Consider the following 14,704-nt stretch of genomic DNA (forward strand, 5'->3'; position numbering starts at 1 on the left):
TCCATTCAAACTCTAGACGGGCCTGTTGACTGATACCTGTCCGACGTCCGTTCAAACTCTAGACGGGCCTGTTGACTGATACCTGTCCATTCAAACTCTAGACGGGCCTGTTGACTGATACCTGTCCATTCAAACTCTAGACGGGCCTGTTGACTGATACCTGTCCATTTAAACTCTAGACGGGCCTGTTGACTGATACCTGTCCATTCAAACTCTAGACGGGCCTGTTGACTGATACCTGTCCATTCAAACTCCAGACGGGCCTGTTGACTGATACCTGTCCATTTAAACTCTAGACGGGCCTGTTGACTGATACCTGTCCCTTCAAACTCTAGACGGGCCTGTTGACTGATACCTGTCCATTCAAACTCTAGACGGGCCTGTTGACTGATACCTGTCCATTCAAACTCTAGACGGGCCTGTTGACTGATACCTGTCCATTTAAACTCTAGACGGGCCTGTTGACTGATACCTGTCCATTTAAACTCTAGACGGGCCTGTTGACTGATACCTGTCCATTCAAACTCTAGACGGGCCCCAAAGTTAGTTATTAGTGCTGCCGCGGCGGGCAGGTGGCAAAAACTAGAGTTCTCAACAGGCCCGAAAATTGTTTTTTGGGAAACTTTTGCTGGCTTTTCAGAGTAAAATCTCCCTCATCTGCTTGGTACTCTTGCGCCTTTAGTCTGAAAACGTCCCCGGCATTTAATGTGTTTTTAATAACCATTTAAACTCTACTTTGTGGACTATGTTCCACAAGGTCTGTACTAGGCCCCCTCCATTGTCCCTCTACACCATCACCAAGAAACATAGCCTACAAGCTCACAAGGCTTGAATGTTCACTATTGTCACCAAATGTTTGCCCAGAATAGTAACGTTGGGTTCACTTGGTTAAATTACATGTATTTATTGTATTTGCAAAGATCTGCTATTTTTCAATAGCAGATCTACAAGCTCATAGCACAACACAGAGTGCCGCCCTATGGGCTTGTATATCTGCCATTTTGTGAAAAGGTCATTTGTAGTACGGGCCTCAGGTCTTAAAGGAGAATTCCATACTAAAAGGCTTTCTTACCTTTCTTTGTAGTTGTTACGCCCCCACCAAAGAGGTCCAGGTGTTATTTTGTGCAAAAGCTCCTTATTGGCTATTTCCCCTACCATAAGCCCTACATGAATTGCATTGAATTGAATGGGAATTGAATGGGGCTATGGGGTGTTGTGCTAATTCGCTTATTTCCATCGCTCAAAATTATAATTTCTTTGTATATATCCTCTCTTCATAATGTAAATAATATCCCAAGCGGCACACATTACTACTTCTTTCGATGGAAATAAGCAAACTAGCACCGTTGGGTGGTGTGGTCTTTGCCAAGACGGTGGATTGTGGCCCATGCCTTCCTGCTGTTATTTGTCATGTTGGTGTTCTCTATATCTTTCCGTCCTGGGCATGACGTTAAACTGTTCCGTTCGAAAGGACCGGCGACCCTCGAATGTAAACAGCCACGAAAGGAAACTATGTGTGTGTGAGGTGTTCTCTATCATTTCATTCCAGACTTTCCTTCGTTCATCCCCAACTTCACTGTCTATCTCCTGTGTGCTCCATTCATCTTGAGCGATACACAGTCGTCTGATGCTGCAGTAACCTAGTCTGGGCTTGTTGCTGCACTGGCTTGCTGAGCTCGTATTCTGAGCTGGCTGGCTTGCCAGCCCGGCTGGTTCTGTTGCTGCAAGGCAGGGCGGGGCAGACCGGGCCAGGCAGACAGAGAGCCAGGCCTCGAGAGAGGCCTGGCTGAGCTGACTGAGCAAGGCTGGTATGGCTGCAATGGCTGACTGCAAGGGCTGATGTGCGCTGGCTTGGCAGCCTGACTTCTCTACACTGGCTGACTGGCGGAGCTGGCTGGCTGCGTTGGCTGACTGGGCGGGCTTGCTGGCTAGCTGGCTTGCTGGGCTCCCTGAGGGAAGCTTTTGGGATGGATCTCTAGGGGCATCGGCTTGTGTTGAGCCTTCCAACGGCGTCTACCTTGATCTCCGTCCTAAGTAAGAAAGACACACACAAACTCAACTATGCTGTTGTTGAGGAGGCTTTTCCTGACCATTGTGCGGTGTTGGACAGTGTTGTAGGCAGCAAAGAGATCTCTGAATGCTGCTCCGGTTATTTGTTTTCCCTCAAACCCATCCTCAATGTGTTGGGTGAGGTTGAGCTCTGTATATCTCATCTCATCAGTTATCGAAGCGTGTACACACGCACGCACGCACGTGTAACCAAATTTTTGTTAATCATCGAATGAAATGTGGGAGGTCAGAAAAAAAAATCAAAATCAAAGCAAAGGTAATTCGAAAATGTTATTTTTGTGCTTTTGTGTTTCTCTTCTTTATATATTCCTTTCTGTTGAAATGTAAAATTTACATTTCAAAGAAAGGACCTGTAAAAAACAACAAAAAAACTAAGGCACTGGTGTCGTACTTCTGGTTTACCGGAACGGGGTTCAACTCCCTGCAGTGCCCTGCTCAATGTGTTGTATTTATACATGGTTCATTGTTCCATGGTCTCAGAGGTCATTGAGCGGCGTGCTATAGTGCGCGATTCTTCATCATTGTTGAGGATTTTAAAAAAGGTGAAAATCGCGGAAAAGCGAAAAGCTATAGTCCATGGTCATGGACCGCATACTGGTCAAGGTCATGTATACTGGTCAAGGTCATGTATACTGGTCAAGGTCATTTATACTTGTCAAGTATATCTAAAGGGCCGTCTAAAAATGGGATAAAAAACGTCTAAAACTTTTTATATAGACCGTCTATACGTATATAGACATTTAAGTATGTAGGACTAGTAGCCAAAGTTTGTGCTATTGCCATAGAGAATGCATTGGGCGTTTAAGTTAAATAACTCAGAAACTATAAAACATTTCAAAGTAAAACTTTCCAGCATGTGTCTCCACAGTAAGCTGAATAATAAAAAGTGTGAAGTGTGTTTCTAAGTGAAAGTATTTTTTGACGTGCCAATGTCTGCCATTGAGCCCCATTGTAAATTTGAAAGCACTATATTTCTAAAACTATGAAACATTTCAAAGATTCCTTTTCAGGCAAACATGTCCACCGTAAGATGAACCTAAGTAGGCTAGAATGGGGTTGCTAGGATTAAGTATGTAGGACTAGTAGCATGCCAAAGTTTGTGCTATTGCCATAGAGAATGCATTGGGAGTTATAACTCAGAAACTATAACACATTTCAAAGTAAAACTTTCCAGCATGTGTCTCCACAGTAAGCTGAATAATAAAAAGTGTGAATCATGATGAAAAACGAGGTAATTTTTTTTCTTCAAAAATTCAAAAAACGATGGGCTATAACCCATGTTTTTTGTTTTTTTTTCATTTTTTTCAAATCCTCAAAAATGATGTAAAACGGCGTGCTATAGTATGCCGTACGGTATGGGCTATAGCCCATGGTCAAAAATGATGAAAAACGAGGTTAATATATTTTTTCAAAAATTAAAAAAAAAGTTTTTTTTATTTTTTCATTTTTTTCAAATCCTCAAAAATGATGAAAAACGGCGTGCTATAGTATGCCGTACGGTAGAGGGTATAGCCCATGTGCAAAAATTCAAAAAACGATTATTTTTAATAATAACAAAAAAACGTTATTTTTTTGTTGTTGTTTAACGAGGTTAAAAAAAAAATCAAAAATTCAAAAAACGATGATGATGAAAAACGGCGTGCTATAGTATGCCGTACGGTAGGGGCTATAGCCCATGTTCAAAAATGATGAAAAACGAGGTTAAATGTTTTTCTTCAAAAATTCAAAAAACGATGGGCTATAACCCATGTTTTTTTTTATTTGAATTTTTTTCCAAATCCTCAAAAATGATGAAAAACGGCGTGCTATAGTATGCCGTACGGTAGGGGCTATAGCCCATGTTCAAAAATGATGAAAAACGAGGTTAAAAAATAAATAAATAATTCAAAAAACGATGGGCACACTACCCACACTAGCCCATCGTTTTTTGAAATTTTGAAAAAAAAAATAACCTCGTTTTTCATCATTTTTGAACATGGGCTATAGCCCATACCATACGGCATACTATAACACGCTGTTTTTCATCATTTTTGAGGATTTGATAAAAATGAAAAAAAAGAAAAAAAACATGGGTTATAGCCCATCGTTTTTTTGAAATTGCGGAGGAATTGCGGAGTATTGCGGAGGAATTGCGGAGTGCATACGGCATACTATAACACGCTGTTTTTCATCATTTTTGAGGATTTGAAAAAAATTAAAAAAACAAAAAAAACATGGGTTATAGCCCATCGTTTTTTGAAATTTTGAAAAAAAAAAGAACCTCGTTTTTCATCATTTTTGAACATGGGCTATAGCCCATACCGTACGGCATAACTATAACACGCTGTTTTTCATCATTTTTGAGGATTTGAAAAAAATGAAAAAAAAAAAAAAACATGGGTTATAGCCCATCGTTTTTTGAAATTTTGAAAAAAAAAATAACCTCGTTTTTTATCATTTTTGAGCATGGGCTATAGCCCATACCGTACGGCATACTATAACACGCTGTTTTTCATCATTTTTGAGGATTTGAAAAAAATGAAAAAAAAAAAACATGGGTTATAGCCCATCGTTTTTTGAAATTTTGAAAAAAAAAATAACCTCGTTTTTCATCATTTTTGAACATGGGCTATAGCCCATACAGTACGGCATACTATAGCATGCTGTTTTTCATCATTTTTGAGGATTTGAAAAAAATGAAAAAAAAAAAAAACATGGGTTATAGCCCATCGTTTTTTGAAATTTTGAAAAAAAAAATAACCTCGTTTTTCATCATTTTTGAACATGGGCTATAGCCCATACAGTACGGCATACTATAGCACGCTGTTTTTCATCATTTTTGAGGATTTGAAAAAAATGAAAAAAAAAAAAAAAACATGGGTTATAGCCCATCGTTTTTTGAAATTTTGAAAAAAAAATAACCTCGTTTTTCATCATTTTTGAGCATGGGCTATAGCCCATACCGTACGGCATACTATAACACGCTGTTTTTCATCATTTTTGAGGATTTGAAAAAAATGAAAAAAAAAAAAACATGGGTTATAGCCCATCGTTTTTTGAAATTTTGGAAAAGAAAATAACCTCGTTTTTCATCATTTTTGAACATGGGCTATAGCCCATACAGTACGGCATACTATAGCACGCTGTTTTTCATCATTTTTGAGGATTTGAAAAAAATGAAAAAAAAAAAAAACATGGGTTATAGCCCATCGTTTTTTGAAATTTTGAAAAAAAAAATAACCTCGTTTTTCATCATTTTTGAACATGGGCTATAGCCCATACAGTACGGCATACTATAGCACGCTGTTTTTCATCATTTTTGAGGATTTGAAAAAAATGAAAAAAAAAAAAAAAACATGGGTTATAGCCCATCGTTTTTTGAAATTTTGAAAAAAAAATAACCTCGTTTTTCATCACTTTTGAGCATGGGCTATAGCCCATACCGTACGGCATACTATAACACGCTGTTTTTCATCATTTTTGAGGATTTGAAAAAAATGAAAAAAAAAAAAAAACATGGGTTATAGCCCATCGTTTTTTGAAATTTTGAAAAAAAAAATAACCTCATTTTTCATCATTTTTGAACATGGGCTATAGCCCATACCGTACGGCATAACTATAACACGCTGTTTTTCATCATTTTTGAGGATTTGAAAAAAATGAAAAAAAAAAAAAAACATGGGTTATAGCCCATCGTTTTTTGAAATTTTGAAAAAAAAAATAACCTCGTTTTTCATCATTTTTGAGCATGGGCTATAGCCCATACCGTACGGCATAACTATAACACGCTGTTTTTCATCATTTTTGAGGATTTGAAAAAAATGAAAAAAAAAAAAAACATGGGTTATAGCCCATCGTTTTTTGAAATTTTGAAAAAAAAAATAACCTCGTTTTTCATCATTTTTGAGCATGGGCTATAGCCCATACCGTACGGCATACTATAACACGCTGTTTTTCATCATTTTTGAGGATTTGAAAAAAATGAAAAAAAAAAAAAAACATGGGTTATAGCCCATCGTTTTTTGAAATTTTGAAAAAAAAAATAACCTCGTTTTTCATCATTTTTGAACATGGGCTATAGCCCATACCGTACGGCATAACTATAACACGCTGTTTTTCATCATTTTTGAGGATTTGAAAAAAATGAAAAAAAAAAAAAAACATGGGTTATAGCCCATCGTTTTTTGAAATTTTGAAAAAAAAAATAACCTCGTTTTTCATCATTTTTGAGCATGGGCTATAGCCCATACCGTACGGCATAACTATAACACGCTGTTTTTCATCATTTTTGAGGATTTGAAAAAAAAGAAAAAAAAAAAAAAACATGGGTTATAGCCCATCGTTTTTTGAAATTTTGAAAAAAAAAATAACCTCGTTTTTCATCATTTTTGAGCATGGGCTATAGCCCATACCGTACGGCATACTATAACACGCTGTTTTTCATCATTTTTGAGGATTTGAAAAAAATGAAAAAAAAAAAAAACATGGGTTATAGCCCATCGTTTTTTGAAATTTTGAAAAAGAAAATAACCTCGTTTTTCATCATTTTTGAACATGGGCTATAGCCCATACAGTACGGCATACTATAGCACGCTGTTTTTCATCATTTTTGAGGATTTGAAAAAAATGAAAAAAAACAAAAACATGGGTTATAGCCCATCGTTTTTTGAAATTTTGAAAAAAAAAATAACCTCGTTTTTCATCATTTTTGAGCATGGGCTATAGCCCATACCGTACGGCATAACTATAACACGCTGTTTTTCATCATTTTTGAGGATTTGAAAAAAATGAAAAAAAAAAAAAAAACATGGGTTATAGCCCATCGTTTTTTGAAATTTTGAAAAAAAAAATAACCTCGTTTTTCATCATTTTTGAACATGGGCTATAGCCCATACCGTACGGCATAACTATAACACGCTGTTTTTCATCATTTTTGAGGATTTGAAAAAAAAGAAAAAAAAAAAAAAACATGGGTTATAGCCCATCGTTTTTTGAAATTTTGAAAAAAATAATAACCTCGTTTTTCATCATTTTTGAGCATGGGCTATAGCCCATACCGTACGGCATACTATAACACGCTGTTTTTCATCATTTTTGAGGATTTGAAAAAAATGAAAAAAAAACAAAACATGGGTTATAGCCCATCGTTTTTTGAAATTTTGAAAAAAAAAATAACCTCGTTTTTCATCATTTTTGAACATGGGCTATAGCCCATACAGTACGGCATACTATAGCACGCTGTTTTTCATCATTTTTGAGGATTTGAAAAAAATGAAAAAAAAACAAACATGGGTTATAGCCCATCGTTTTTTGAAAATTTGAAAAAAAAAATAACCTCGTTTTTCATCATTTTTGAACATGGGCTATAGCCCATACAGTACGGCATACTATAGCACGCTGTTTTTCATCATTTTTGAGGATTTGAAAAAAATGAAAAAAAAAAAAAACATGGGTTATAGCCCATCGTTTTTTGAAAATTTGAAAAAAAAAATAACCTCGTTTTTCATCATTTTTGAGCATGGGCTATAGCCCATACCGTACGGCATACTATAACACGCTGTTTTTCATCATTTTTGAGGATTTGAAAAAAATGAAAAAAAAAAAAAACATGGGTTATAGCCCATCGTTTTTTGAAATTTTGAAAAAAAGAATAACCTCGTTTTTCATCATTTTTGAACATGGGCTATAGCCCATACAGTACGGCATACTATAGCACGCTGTTTTTCATCATTTTTGAGGATTTGAAAAAAATGAAAAAAAAAAAAAAATGGGTTATAGCCCATCGTTTTTTGAAATTTTGAAAAAAAAAATAACCTCGTTTTTCATCATTTTTGAGCATGGGCTATAGCCCATACCGTACGGCATACTATAACACGCTGTTTTTCATCATTTTTGAGGATTTGAAAAAAATGAAAAAAAAAAAAAAACATGGGTTATAGCCCATCGTTTTTTGAAATTTTGGAGAAAAAAAATAACCTCGTTTTTCATCATTTTTGAGCATGGGCTATAGCCCATACCGTACGGCATACTATAACACGCTGTTTTTCATCATTTTTGAGGATTTGAAAAAAATGAAAAAAAAAAAAACATGGGTTATAGCCCATCGTTTTTTGAAAATTTGAAAAAAAAGATAACCTCGTTTTTCATCATTTTTGAACATGGGCTATAGCCCATACAGTACGGCATACTATAGCCCGCTGTTTTTCATCATTTTTGAGGATTTGAAAAAAATGAAAAAAAAAAAACATGGGTTATAGCCCATCGTTTTTTGAAATTTTGAAAAAAGAAAATAACCTCGTTTTTCATCATTTTTGAACATGGGCTATAGCCCATACAGTACGGCATACTATAACACGCTGTTTTTCATCATTTTTGAGGATTTGAAAAAAATGAAAAAAAAAAAAAAACATGGGTTATAGCCCATCGTTTTTTTAAATTTTGAAAAAAAAATAACCTTGTTTTTCATCATTTTTGAACATGGGCTATAGCCCATACCGTACGGCATAACTATAACACGCTGTTTTTCATCATTTTTGAGGATTTGAAAAAAATGAAAAAAAAACATGGGTTATAGCCCATCGTTTTTTGAAATTTTGAAAAAAAAAATAACCTCGTTTTTCATCATTTTTGAACATGGGCTATAGCCCATACCGTACGGCATAACTATAACACGCTGTTTTTCATCATTTTTGAGGATTTGAAAAAAATGAAAAAAAAAAAAAAAACATGGGTTATAGCCCATCGTTTTTTGAAATTTTGAAAAAAAAAATAACCTCGTTTTTCATCATTTTTGAACATGGGCTATAGCCCATACCGTACGGCATAACTATAACACGCTGTTTTTCATCATTTTTGAGGATTTGAAAAAAAAAAAAAAAAAAAAAACATGGGTTATAGCCCATCGTTTTTTGAAATTTTGAAAAAAAAAATAACCTCGTTTTTCATCATTTTTGAACATGGGCTATAGCCCATACAGTACGGCATACTATAGCACGCTGTTTTTCATCATTTTTGAGGATTTGAAAAAAATGAAAAAAAAAAAAAAAACATGGGTTATAGCCCATCGTTTTTTGAAATTTTGAAAAAAAAATAACCTCGTTTTTCATCATTTTTGAGCATGGGCTATAGCCCATACCGTACGGCATACTATAACACGCTGTTTTTCATCATTTTTGAGGATTTGAAAAAAATGAAAAAAAAAAAAAAACATGGGTTATAGCCCATCGTTTTTTGAAATTTTGGAAAAAAAAATAACCTCGTTTTTCATCATTTTTGAGCATGGGCTATAGCCCATACCGTACGGCATAACTATAACACGCTGTTTTTCATCATTTTTGAGGATTTGAAAAAAATGAAAAAAAAAAAAAAAACATGGGTTATAGCCCATCGTTTTTTGAAATTTTGAAAAAAAAAATAACCTCGTTTTTCATCATTTTTGAACATGGGCTATAGCCCATACCGTACGGCATAACTATAACACGCTGTTTTTCATCATTTTTGAGGATTTGAAAAAAATGAAAAAAAAAAAAAACATGGGTTATAGCCCATCGTTTTTTGAAATTTTGAAAAAAAAATAACCTCGTTTTTCATCATTTTTGAGCATGGGCTATAGCCCATACCGTACGGCATACTATAACACGCTGTTTTTCATCATTTTTGAGGATTTGAAAAAAATGAAAAAAAAAAAAAAACATGGGTTATAGCCCATCGTTTTTTGAAATTTTGAAAAAAAAAATAACCTCGTTTTTCATCATTTTTGAGCATGGGCTATAGCCCATACCGTACGGCATAACTATAACACGCTGTTTTTCATCATTTTTGAGGATTTGAAAAAAAAGAAAAAAAAAAAAAAACATGGGTTATAGCCCATCGTTTTTTGAAATTTTGAAAAAAAAAATAACCTCGTTTTTCATCATTTTTGAGCATGGGCTATAGCCCATACCGTACGGCATACTATAACACGCTGTTTTTCATCATTTTTGAGGATTTGAAAAAAATGAAAAAAAAAAAAAACATGGGTTATAGCCCATCGTTTTTTGAAATTTTGAAAAAGAAAATAACCTCGTTTTTCATCATTTTTGAACATGGGCTATAGCCCATACAGTACGGCATACTATAGCACGCTGTTTTTCATCATTTTTGAGGATTTGAAAAAAATGAAAAAAAACAAAAACATGGGTTATAGCCCATCGTTTTTTGAAATTTTGAAAAAAAAAATAACCTCGTTTTTCATCATTTTTGAGCATGGGCTATAGCCCATACCGTACGGCATAACTATAACACGCTGTTTTTCATCATTTTTGAGGATTTGAAAAAAATGAAAAAAAAAAAAAAAACATGGGTTATAGCCCATCGTTTTTTGAAATTTTGAAAAAAAAAATAACCTCGTTTTTCATCATTTTTGAACATGGGCTATAGCCCATACCGTACGGCATAACTATAACACGCTGTTTTTCATCATTTTTGAGGATTTGAAAAAAAAGAAAAAAAAAAAAAAACATGGGTTATAGCCCATCGTTTTTTGAAATTTTGAAAAAAATAATAACCTCGTTTTTCATCATTTTTGAGCATGGGCTATAGCCCATACCGTACGGCATACTATAACACGCTGTTTTTCATCATTTTTGAGGATTTGAAAAAAATGAAAAAAAAACAAAACATGGGTTATAGCCCATCGTTTTTTGAAATTTTGAAAAAAAAAATAACCTCGTTTTTCATCATTTTTGAACATGGGCTATAGCCCATACAGTACGGCATACTATAGCACGCTGTTTTTCATCATTTTTGAGGATTTGAAAAAAATGAAAAAAAAACAAACATGGGTTATAGCCCATCGTTTTTTGAAAATTTGAAAAAAAAAATAACCTCGTTTTTCATCATTTTTGAACATGGGCTATAGCCCATACAGTACGGCATACTATAGCACGCTGTTTTTCATCATTTTTGAGGATTTGAAAAAAATGAAAAAAAAAAAAAACATGGGTTATAGCCCATCGTTTTTTGAAATTTTGAAAAAAGAAATAACCTCGTTTTTCATCATTTTTGAACATGGGCTATAGCCCATACAGTACGGCATACTATAGCACGCTGTTTTTCATCATTTTTGAGGATTTGAAAAAAATGAAAAAAAAACATGGGTTATAGCCCATCGTTTTTTGAAATTTTGAAAAAAAAAATAACCTCGTTTTTCATCATTTTTGAACATGGGCTATAGCCCATACCGTACGGCATAACTATAACACGCTGTTTTTCATCATTTTTGAGGATTTGAAAAAAATGAAAAAAAAAAAAAAAACATGGGTTATAGCCCATCGTTTTTTGAAATTTTGAAAAAAAAAATAACCTCGTTTTTCATCATTTTTGAACATGGGCTATAGCCCATACCGTACGGCATAACTATAACACGCTGTTTTTCATCATTTTTGAGGATTTGAAAAAAAAAAAAAAAAAAAAAAACATGGGTTATAGCCCATCGTTTTTTGAAATTTTGAAAAAAAAAATAACCTCGTTTTTCATCATTTTTGAACATGGGCTATAGCCCATACAGTACGGCATACTATAGCACGCTGTTTTTCATCATTTTTGAGGATTTGAAAAAAATGAAAAAAAAAAAAAAAACATGGGTTATAGCCCATCGTTTTTTGAAATTTTGAAAAAAAAATAACCTCGTTTTTCATCATTTTTGAGCATGGGCTATAGCCCATACCGTACGGCATACTATAACACGCTGTTTTTCATCATTTTTGAGGATTTGAAAAAAATGAAAAAAAAAAAAAAACATGGGTTATAGCCCATCGTTTTTTGAAATTTTGGAAAAAAAAATAACCTCGTTTTTCATCATTTTTGAGCATGGGCTATAGCCCATACCGTACGGCATAACTATAACACGCTGTTTTTCATCATTTTTGAGGATTTGAAAAAAATGAAAAAAAAAAAAAAAACATGGGTTATAGCCCATCGTTTTTTGAAATTTTGAAAAAAAAAATAACCTCGTTTTTCATCATTTTTGAACATGGGCTATAGCCCATACCGTACGGCATAACTATAACACGCTGTTTTTCATCATTTTTGAGGATTTGAAAAAAATGAAAAAAAAAAAAAACATGGGTTATAGCCCATCGTTTTTTGAAAATTTGAAAAAAAAATAACCTCGTTTTTCATCATTTTTGAGCATGGGCTATAGCCCATACCGTACGGCATACTATAACACGCTGTTTTTCATCATTTTTGAGGATTTGAAAAAAATGAAAAAAAAAAAAAAACATGGGTTATAGCCCATCGTTTTTTGAAATTTTGGAAAAAAAAATAACCTCGTTTTTCATCATTTTTGAGCATGGGCTATAGCCCATACCGTACGGCATACTATAACACGCTGTTTTTCATCATTTTTGAGGATTTGAAAAAAATGAAAAAAAAAAAAACATGGGTTATAGCCCATCGTTTTTTGAAATTTTGAAAAAAAAAATAACCTCGTTTTTCATCATTTTTGAACATGGGCTATAGCCCATACAGTACGGCATACTATAGCACGCTGTTTTTCATCATTTTTGAGGATTTGAAAAAAATGAAAAAAAAAAAAAACATGGGTTATAGCCCATCGTTTTTTGAAATTTTGAAAAAAAAAATAACCTCGTTTTTCATCATTTTTGAACATGGGCTATAGCCCATACAGTACGGCATACTATAGCACGCTGTTTTTCATCATTTTTGAGGATTTGAAAAAAATGAAAAAAAAAAAAACATGGGTTATAGCCCATCGTTTTTTGAAATTTTGAAAAAAAAAATAACCTCGTTTTTCATCATTTTTGAACATGGGCTATAGCCCATACAGTACGGCATACTATAGCACGCTGTTTTTCATCATTTTTGAGGATTTGAAAAAAATGAAAAAAAAAAAAAACATGGGTTATAGCCCAACGTTTTTTGAATTTTTGAAAAAAAAAATAACCTTGTTTTTCATCATTTTTGAACATGGGCTATAGCCCATACCGTACGGCATAACTATAACACGCTGTTTTTCATCATTTTTGAGGATTTGAAAAAAATGAAAACAAAAAAAAAACATGGGTTATAGCCCATCGTTTTTTGAAATTTTGAAAAAAAAAATAACCTCGTTTTTCATCATTTTTGAACATGGGCTATAGCCCCTACCGTACGGCATACTATAGCACGCCGTTTTTCATCATTTTTGAGGATTTGAAAAAAATGAAAAAAAAAAAAAACATGGGTTATAGCCCATCGTTTTTTGAAATTTTGAAAAAAAAAATAACCTCGTTTTTCATCATTTTTGAACATGGGCTATAGCCCATACAGTACGGCATACTATAGCACGCTGTTTTTCATCATTTTTGAGGATTTGAAAAAAATGAAAAAAAAAAAAAACATGGGTTATAGCCCATCGTTTTTTGAAATTTTGAAAAAAAAAATAACCTCGTTTTTCATCATTTTTGAACATGGGCTATAGCCCATACAGTACGGCATACTATAGCACGCTGTTTTTCATCATTTTTGAGGATTTGAAAAAAAACAAAAAAAAAAAAACATGGGTTATAGCCCATCGTTTTTTGAAATTTTGAAAAAAAAGATAACCTCGTTTTTCATCATTTTTGAACATGGGCTATAGCCCATACAGTACGGCATACTATAGCACGCTGTTTTTCATCATTTTTGAGGATTTGAAAAAAATGAAAAAAAAAAAAAACATGGGTTATAGCCCAACGTTTTTTGAATTTTTGAAAAAAAAAATAACCTTGTTTTTCATCATTTTTGAACATGGGCTATAGCCCATACAGTACGGCATACTATAGCACGCTGTTTTTCATCATTTTTGAGGATTTGAAAAAAATGAAAAAAAAAAAAAACATGGGTTATAGCCCATCGTTTTTTGAAATTTTGAAAAAAAAAATAACCTCGTTTTTCATCATTTTTGAACATGGGCTATAGCCCATACAGTACGGCATACTATAGCACGCTGTTTTTCATCATTTTTGAGGATTTGAAAAAAATGAAAAAAAAAAAAAACATGGGTTATAGCCCATCGTTTTTTGAATTTTTGAAAAAAAAAATAACCTCGTTTTTCATCATTTTTGAACATGGGCTATAGCCCATACCGTACGGCATAACTATAACACGCTGTTTTTCATCATTTTTGAGGATTTGAAAAAAATGAAAAAAAAAAAAAAACATGGGTTATAGCCCATCGTTTTTTGAAATTTTGAAAAAAAAAATAACCTCGTTTTTCATCATTTTTGAACATGGGCTATAGCCCCTACCGTACGGCATACTATAGCACGCCGTTTTTCATCATTTTTGAGGATTTGAAAAAAATGAAAAAAAAAAAAAACATGGGTTATAGCCCATCGTTTTTTGAAATTTTGAAAAAAAAAATAACCTCGTTTTTCATCATTTTTGAACATGGGCTATAGCCCATACAGTACGGCATACTATAGCACGCTGTTTTTCATCATTTTTGAGGATTTGAAAAAAATGAAAAAAAAAAAAAACATGGGTTATAGCCCATCGTTTTTTGAAATTTTGAAAAAAAAAATAACCTTGTTTTTCATCATTTTTGAACATGGGCTATAGCCCATACCGTACGGCATACTATAGCACGCTGTTTTTCATCATTTTTGAGGATTTGAAAAAAATGAAAAAA

Source organism: Protomyctophum parallelum (genome assembly GCF_964188405.1).
Source record: "Protomyctophum parallelum genome assembly, chromosome: 19".
In the NCBI taxonomy this organism is placed as follows: domain Eukaryota; kingdom Metazoa; phylum Chordata; class Actinopteri; order Myctophiformes; family Myctophidae; genus Protomyctophum; species Protomyctophum parallelum.